This window comes from Macaca mulatta, chromosome 19, assembly GCF_049350105.2.
Source record: "Macaca mulatta isolate MMU2019108-1 chromosome 19, T2T-MMU8v2.0, whole genome shotgun sequence".
In the NCBI taxonomy this organism is placed as follows: Eukaryota; Metazoa; Chordata; class Mammalia; order Primates; family Cercopithecidae; genus Macaca; species Macaca mulatta.
The window spans coordinates 64121065-64129754 of NC_133424.1; the positions used below are offsets into that span (position 1 = coordinate 64121065).

Consider the following 8690-nt stretch of genomic DNA (forward strand, 5'->3'; position numbering starts at 1 on the left):
TACCAATAAATCCTAAGACAGCTCAAAGTTTAGGGCCCTTGTTCACTAAGAGCAAGGTGCCCCCGACCACTTCTTCCAAATACACTCTTTTGCCTTTTGTCTTTATTCCCTCATTCGCCCTCCTTTGTTCAGTCCAACAGGGTCCACGGCATAGTGGCTCAATGAACAGCGACAGAATTGGATGACATGGTCACATCCGAACACAGGGACACAAGGACATGAATGAAGAAGGTCTGCTGGAGCAGAGGAACTGAAATTGACAAGATGAATGGGGACCCCGGGACGAGTTGGCTGGCAGCAGATATGAGGTCAGTACCTAAAGAGGCACTGTGAGCATTGCTTTAAAGAAGTACTGGGAATGGGAAGTTTTCTGAATCAGGGTAACATGGGGCAGAATTTGTCTATTGAAGAAAAATACTATGTGCAGTTGCTTAAAGTTTTACTTAAACTGGTGCTCAGGTGTGAGGAAAAGAGAGATCAGACTGTTACTGTGTCTATGTAGAAAGAAGTAGACATAAGAGACTCCATTTTGTTCTGTACTAAGAGAAATTCTTCTGCCTTGAGATGCTGTTCATCTGTAACCCTAGCCCCAACCCTATGTTTGCAGAGACATGTGCTGTGTTTACTCAAGGTTTAATGGATTTAGGGCTATGCAGGATGTGCTTTGTTAAACAAGTGCTTGAAGGCAGTATGCTTGGTAAAAGTCATCACCATTCTCTAATCTCAAGTACTCAGGGAAACAATAATACACTGCAGAAGGCCGAGGGACCTCTGCCTAGGAAAGCCAGGTATTGTCCAAGGTTTCTCCCCATGAGACAGTCTGAGATATGGCCTCCTGGGAAGGGAAAGACCTGACTGTTGCCCAGCCCGACACCCATAAAAGGTCTGTGCTGAGGAGGATCAGTGAAAGAGGAAGGCCTCTTTGCAGTTGAGATAAGAGGAAGGCATCTGTCTCCTCCTGTCCCTGGGAATGGAATGTCTCGGTGTAAAACCCGATTGTATGTTCTATTTACTGAGATAGGAGAAAACTGCCTTATGGCTGGAGGTGAGCCATGCTGGCGACAATACTGCTCTTCAATGCACCAAGGTGTTGGTGTACGTGCACATCAAGGCACAGCACCTTTCCTTAAACTTATTTATGACACAGAGCCCTTTGTTCACATGTTTTCCTGCTGACCCTCTTCTGACTATTACCCTATTGTCCTGCTTCAACCCCCTCTCTGAGATGGTAGAGATAGTGATCAATAAATACTGAGGGAATTCAGAGACCAGAGCTGGCGCATGTGTTCCGTATGCTGAGCGCTGGTCCCCTGGGCCCACTGTTCTTTCTCTATATTTTGTCTCTATCTCTTATTTCTTTTCTCAGTCTCTTGTCCCGCCTGATAAGAAACACCCACAGGTGTGAAGGGGATGGCACCCTTCAACTTATGAAAAGTCAGTGGGACTTTAAAAATCCCAATGCCTTGCAAAACCCAAAGACTTCCGAAGCTCCAACCCCGCTATGAATTTCTTGGGTACCCATGCCTGCCTACGTCATACTTAAAATACCAGCACAAGGCCACCCCAGATCATCCTAGTTGATTCCTACAGGGAAACTATCACTGGTCTATCGAGACACAAACACTCAGACCCTCGTAACTCTCAGTAACCACTGAAGATCCTCAAAGGCAAGAAAAACTTCAGCCCCAACAATGACCTCCCTACAAGGCCACCCCATTCACTGACCACCTCCAAAGATGCCCCAATACTAATCTAACTCAGGGACATTTCAGCCACTGACCTCACCTGTTGGACACTCCAATTAGTGACCCTGAGAAGAACGGGGGTCATTATCCTTGGGGATAATCACTGACTTATCCCCAAGGATGTCTCAACTGTTGACATTGTGCCCTTCAATGCTGTCCCAAGAACTGAACTTCCCCCAGAAGGCCTAAGGTACTGATACACCCCCAAAAGATAGGCAATTTCCTTCAATAACACGTCAATCACATCCTGGGAAAAATCACAATTGCTGAATCACTCTGTGGATCACTCCAATCACTAATCTGCCTCCAAGGTCGCCCTAGTCCGCGACCTTGGGGTTAGACAAAGGTTAACCTCAAGCACTAACGTCCTCTAGCCCACCCCAATCCCTCCAGCCCACCCCAATACCAATCTCAGGGAAAGCTGGCAGCTTTCCCTACCATCCCTTTTCCCCACACTGGCTAGCTCCCCTCATGGACGCCCCAGACTCTCCTACCATAAATCTCAAATCTCCACAAACCCAACTCCTGATTCTGCTCCGCGAACGTGAAACTGAGCCCCCTTAAAAGATCCTGGGCGCACCAGCTGGGTCGCAAGCGCCCTGGTCCATCACTTTTGCTACAGACTCACAAGCCTGGCTGCTCCACCTCACTGGTCAAGTTTAATCTCTAGAGCCGCCAAGTCTGCAGTCTTCCAGTCATCACCTTGGGCCCATTAGATTCAGCTTCCCGGTCTTTTAAGACACAGAGGCTGAGAGTATGGGGGTGCTCTCGTAACTGATACATATCAGGGCCGCCATCTTGAAAGATTCTCCCTACACAATCTCCCCGCCCACGATAATTTTATTGGTCCGGGTTGAGTCCATCGTGGGGGTCGCCAACGACAATGCGCATGCGCCATCCCATCGCTGTGCAACACAGGTCCAATCCTGCCCGGCAAGGTGCACCAAGCTTAGCATGGCCTATGTTTTTGCTGCTTGTAAGTAGGAAGCAGCTCCACGTTACAGCATGCGCGGCCATCTTGGAGAAGGTGTACATATCCGTACAGAAAACAGCGACGTCCCTTAGGGGAGCAGGTGAAACGACCTCCAGGAATGCTTATGGGGAACAGTATAGGGTTTGGAGATCACTGTGGGCACAGGGTAATCAGAGCCAGCTGAATGAAAAGATCTCCCTCACCCAGGGTTAGTGGTGGGTATTGGGTGACATCTCCAGGGTGAAAGGTGAAGGTAAAGGGACAGTAGGGGGCGGAGCTAATAGTGAGGGCGGGGCTTTTCTGTTGACCAAGTTGGAGCCCAGAAAGGATTGGTAGAAATTTTTGTGCAAGCTGCATGTCAAATCAATAATTTCTACTAAGTTTTGGAATTGCTGATCCAAAGAAAATGAAAAATTTTAATTGAGTAAATAATTCCAGATTGTTGTCCAAAAAATGTTCTATTAGTGTATATACTATACTAGCTGCTATCCATTGTTCCCAAGAACTCCACTGAAAACTACTAGTTAATATTTTAAGTGTATACACTTTTTTTGAATAGGTACCTATGTCAAGCATAATATTTGCATTATCTGACATAATACTATAAAAGCTGTAGATGGTAGACATAAATATTACCTTCATTCTGCATATTTAAAAAGGCTTAGGGGCTGGGTATGGTGGCTCACCCCTGTAATCCCAGCACTTTGGGAGGCCAAGGCGGGAAGATCACCACGTCAGGAATTCAAGACCAGCATGGCCAACATGATGAAACCCTGTCTCTACTAAAAATACAAAAATTAGCTGGGCATGGTGGCGCACACCTGTAATTCCAGCTACTCGGGAGGCTGAGGTAGGAAAACTGTTTGAACCAGGACCCAGGAGGCGGAGGTTGCAGTGAGCCAAGGCACTCCAGCCTGGGCTACAGATCTAGACTCCGTCTCAAAAAAAAAAAAAAAAAAAAAAAAAAAAACGCTTAGAAAGGCTAGGTCTATTGCAATACATATTTCCTCGCAACCTTGGCCGTTTAATTTTGTCGATCTTAAGGGTGAATTGCGGGGGAAAGAAAGAGAGATCAGACTGTAGAGAAAGGAAGATGTAAGAAACTCCATCTTGATCTGTACTAAGAAAAATTCTTCTGCCTTTAGATGCTGTTAATCTGTAACCCTAGCTGCAACCCTGTGCTCGCAGAAACATGTGCTGTGTTGACTCAAGGTTTAATGGATTTAGGGCTGTGCAGGATGTGCTTTGTTAAAAAGTGTTTGCAGGCAGTATGCTTGGTAAAAGTCATTGCCATTCTCCAGTCTCGAGTACCCAGGGACACAATACACTGCAGAAGGCCGCAGGGACCTCTGCCCAAGAAAGCCTGGGTATTGTCCAAGGTTTCCCCTACTGAGACAGCCTGAGATATGGCCTCTTGGAAAGGGAAAGACCTGAGTGTCCCCCAGCCCGACACCTGTAAAGGGTCTGTGCTGAGGAGGATTAGTGAAAGAGGAAGGCCTCTTTGCAGTTGAGATAAGAGGAAAGCATCTGTCTCCTGCTCCTCCTGATGGTAAGTTCAATTTACTGAGATAGGAGAGAACTGCCTTAGGGCTGGAGGTGAGACATGCTGGCGACAATACTGCTCTTTACTGCATTGCGATGTTTGTGTAAAGTCAAACATAAATCTCGCCTATGTACACATCGAGGCACAGCACCTCTCCTTAAACTTATTTATGACACAGAGACCTTTGCTCACATGTTTTCCTGCTGACCCTCTCCACACCATTACCCTATAGTCCTGCCACATCCCCCTTTCCGAGATGGTAGAAATAGTGATCAATAAATACTGAGGGAACTCAGAGACCAGTGCCGGCGGCGTGGGTCCTCCATATGCTGAGCGCAGGTCCCCTGGGCCCACTTTTCTTTTCTCTACACTTTGTCTCTGTGTCTTATTTCTTTTCTCAGTCTCTCATCCCACCTGACAAGAAATACCCACAGGTGTGGAGGGGCTGGCCCCTTCATGAATAAAAATCTTACCTTAGTTTTATTTCATATTTTATAAGTTGCTTGTTTATTTACTTCAGTATTTTTTTCAACTTTATATTGGTTCTCTTTTTCTTATTCATACTGTGAATATTAACACCTGTTAATTCTGCCATTCCCCCCACCTCTAGATTTGTCTATATGGACTTTTCATATAAATGCAATCATATAATCTTAAGTCTTTTGTGACTGGCTTCTTCCTTTAGGACGTTTTCAAGGTTCATTTATGTTTTAGCATGTTTCAGCACTTCATTCCTTTTTATACCTGCATAATATTCTAATGTATGGCTATAGTTGAAGGGGTGGCCTGCCCCTCCACACCTGTGGGCATTTTTTTGTCAGGTAGAACGAGAGACTTGAGAAAAGAAAGAGACACGGAGACAAAGTACAGAGAAAGGAAAGTGGGCCCGGGGGACCAGTGCTCAGCATATGGAGGACCCATGTGGGCACAGGTCTCTGAGTTCCTTCAGTATTTATTGATCATTATCTTTACCATCTCAGAGAGGGGGATGTGGCAGGACAATAGAGTAATAGTGGGGAGAGGGTTAGCAGGAAAACATGTGAACAAAGATCTCTGTGTCATAAATAAGTTTAAGGAAAGGTGCTGTGCCTTGATGTGCATGTAAACAAACATCTCCACAAACATTTCTATGCATTAAACGGCAGCATTGCCACTACCACATCTCACCTCCAGCCCTAGGGCGGTTTTCTCCTATCTCAGTAAATAGAACATACAATCAGGTTTTACACGGGTTTCGCATTGCCCAGGGACGAGCAGGAGACATATGCCTTCCTCTAGCTCAACTGCAAAGAGGCCTTCCTCTTTCACTAATCCTCCTCAGCACAAACCCTTTATGGGTGTCGGGCTAGGAGACGGTCAGGTCTTTCCCTTCCCATGAGGCCATATTTCAGACTAGCACATGCGGAGAAACCTTGGACAATACCTGGCTTTCCTAGACAGAGGTCCCTGTGGCCTTCCGCAGTGTTTTGTGTCCCTGGGTACTAGAGATTAGCGAATGGCCTTTTACCAAGCATACTGCCTTCAAGCACTTTTTTAACAAAGGACATCCTGCATAGCCCTAAATCCATTAAACCTTGAGTAAACACAGCACACGTCTCTGCAAGCACAGGGTTGGGGGTAGGGTTACAGATTAAGAGCATCTCAAGGCACAAGAGTTTCTATAGTACAGAACAAAATGGAGTCTCTTATGTCTACTTCTTTCTACATAGACCCAGTAACAGTCTGATCCCTCTTTCTTTTCCCCACAATACTACATTTTATTTTTCCCTTCATCAGATGATGGATAATTGAGTTGTTTTCACTTCAGGCTATTATAAATAATGCTGCTATAAACATTCATGCACAAATTTTTGTATGGACATGTTTTTATTTCTCTTGGATATAAACCCAGGAGTGAAACTGTCAGATCATATGGTCAGTATGTTTAACCATTTGAGGAACTGCCAGATTATTTTCCAAAGTGGCTGCACCATTTTACATTTCCACCAGCAGTATGTGAAGGTTCCAGTTCTTCCATATCCTCACTACACTTGTTATTCCGTGTAAATGGAATCATATAACATGTTCTCTCTTCTCTCTTTCTGCCTGGCTTCTTTCTCTCAGAATAAGGTGTAGGGGAAAGAAAGAGAGATCAGATTGTTACTGTGTCTATGTAGAAAGAAGTAGACATAAGAAACTCCATTTTGTTCTGTACTAAGAAAAATTATTCTGCCTTGAGATGCTGTTAATCTGTAACCCTAGCCGCAACCCTGTGCTCGCAGAAATGCGCTGTGTTGACTCAAAGTTTAATGGATTTAGGGCTGTGCAGGATGTGCTTTGTTAAAAATGTGTTTGCAGGCAATATGCTTGCTAAAAGTCATCGCCGTTCTCCAGTCTCGAGTACCCAGGGACACAGTGCACTGCGGAAGGCCGAAAGGACCTCTGCCCAAGAAAGCCTGCGTATTGTCCAAGGTTTCTCCCAACTGAGACAGCCTGAGATATGGCCTCATGGGAAGGGAAAGACCCGACCGTCCCCCAGCCCGACACCCATAAAGGGTCTGTGCTGAGAAGGATTAGTGAAAGAGGAAGGCCTCTTTGCAGCTGAGATAAGAGGAAGGCATCTGTCTCCTGCTCGTCTGGGAGGAATGGAATGGAATAGAATGTCCTGGTGTAAAACCGGATCATACATTCTATTTACTGAGAAAGGAGAAAACCGCCTTATGGCTGGAGATGAGACATGCTGGTGACAATACTGCTCTTTACTTCTCTTTGTGTAAAGTCAAACATAAGTCTGGCATACGTACATACCAAGGCACAGCACCTTTCCTTAAGCTTATTTATGACACAGAGTCCTTTGCTCACGTTTTCCTGCTGACCCTCTCCCCACCATTACCGTATAGTCCTGCCACATCCCCTTCACTCAGATGGTAAATATAGTGATCAATAAATACTGAGGGAACTCACAGACCAGTGCCGGCGCGGGTCCTCCATATGCTGAGTGCCGGTCCCTTGCACCCCCTGCGCCCACTGTTCTTTCTTTATACTTTCTCTGTGTCCTATTTCTTTTCTCAGTCTCTCGTCCCACCTGACAAGAAATACCCATAGGTGTGGAGGGGCTGGCCCCCTTCATAAGGTTGTTGACATTTATCTATAATGGTGCATACATCTGTGATTTGTTCTTTTATTATTGTTGAGTAGTATTCCAGGGTATGATTACATTACCATTTGCTTATACATTCATCTACTGATGGACACCTGGACTGTTTCCTGTTCAGGGTATTATGCATAAAAGGACCAAGAACATTCTTGTGAGACTTTGTGAGGACATATAGTTTCATTACTGTTGAATAAATATTTAGGAGTGAAATTCCTGAGTCATAAAATTCTTGCTTTTATTTTGCAGTTCTCCTAAGGAGTCATATAGTTCTGTAAAGCTTTTTACTCTTCACAGATTCGATATTTTAAGTAACATGGTATGCTTCTGAAATGGAGTTTGCATTTTGGGGCATTTTCTATAGATTTATCATGAAGGACACGTGAAAACTCTGTTAGAAATAGAAACACTCCACTACACGCGAATTTCCTTCTCATTCTTGCAATGGAATTGTCTTAATTTAGGTTGGATCAGAATTAGAATTTACATTATGATGACTATGTAAATAATATTTATAGGTCAGTCAGGTAGTATCCTATGATTTCTTTTCTTGCATAACTTTTTTTTTTTTCTTTTTTCTTTTTTTCCTCAAGAAGAGGTTGCCAAGGCTGCGTGGTGCAGTGGCTATTGATAGGTGCGATCATAGCTCACTGCAGCCTGGAACTACTGGGCTCAAGCGATCTTCCTGCCTCGGTTTCCCCAGTAGCTGGGACTACATGTGCGCGCCATCGCGCCCGGGCTTGCACAACTTTTCATTCTCCCAGAGTCGTCTTATTTATTCCTTATAGAATTTTAGGCACTTGGTTCTCGGAAAGCCCCGACCTTAAGATTGACTCCACCTCCAGCAGAGGGAAGCCCTTCTCCTCTCTTAAGAAAAATTCCCTCCTCCCACATTGGATTCCCTTTTCCTGTTGACTCCTGGCTGCTCTCCTTACCTGCACTGGGCGGTGACCATGTCCCTCAAACGTAAATAAGGTTCCGGCTGGTCGCTGTTTTTTCACTTTCCGTTGACGGGGTGAACAATATCCTGGTACCTCAATTGCTTCTCCACACCCTTTTTGTCCTAAAAAATCTTCCTCTTGCCCATGTAGCTAGAAGCGTTTTCGCGGTATATAACTCAGGGTGCGATTGTTCTTTTTCCTCAGCGGAGACAGCGTTTTCACTTGTACGGACACCTAACTTCTAAGATGGCCGCACCCATTGTGTCATTCCGGTCATTCTTTGTGCAAAGCGGATGACTTTTCCCCCCAGCCCGCTAAGGTGCACGTAGCCCATCCCGTGTTTGTCTTGGCTAAG

The 8690-nt window shown here is 45.2% G+C and overlaps 1 protein-coding gene across 17 annotated transcripts in view; it reads right to left on the minus strand.

The window, feature by feature from the left end:
- ZNF649 (zinc finger protein 649) overlaps positions 1-8581 on the minus strand; it is a 40061-nt gene extending 31480 nt beyond the window's left edge. For all 17 annotated transcript variants that reach the window (XM_077981628.1, XM_077981638.1, XM_015124727.3 and 14 more), the window contains exon 1: positions 8330-8581. The gene's annotated coding sequence lies outside the window, so the exon portion shown is untranslated. The remainder of the gene's footprint in view (positions 1-8329) is intronic.
- Positions 8582-8690: the final 109 nt, after the last annotated feature.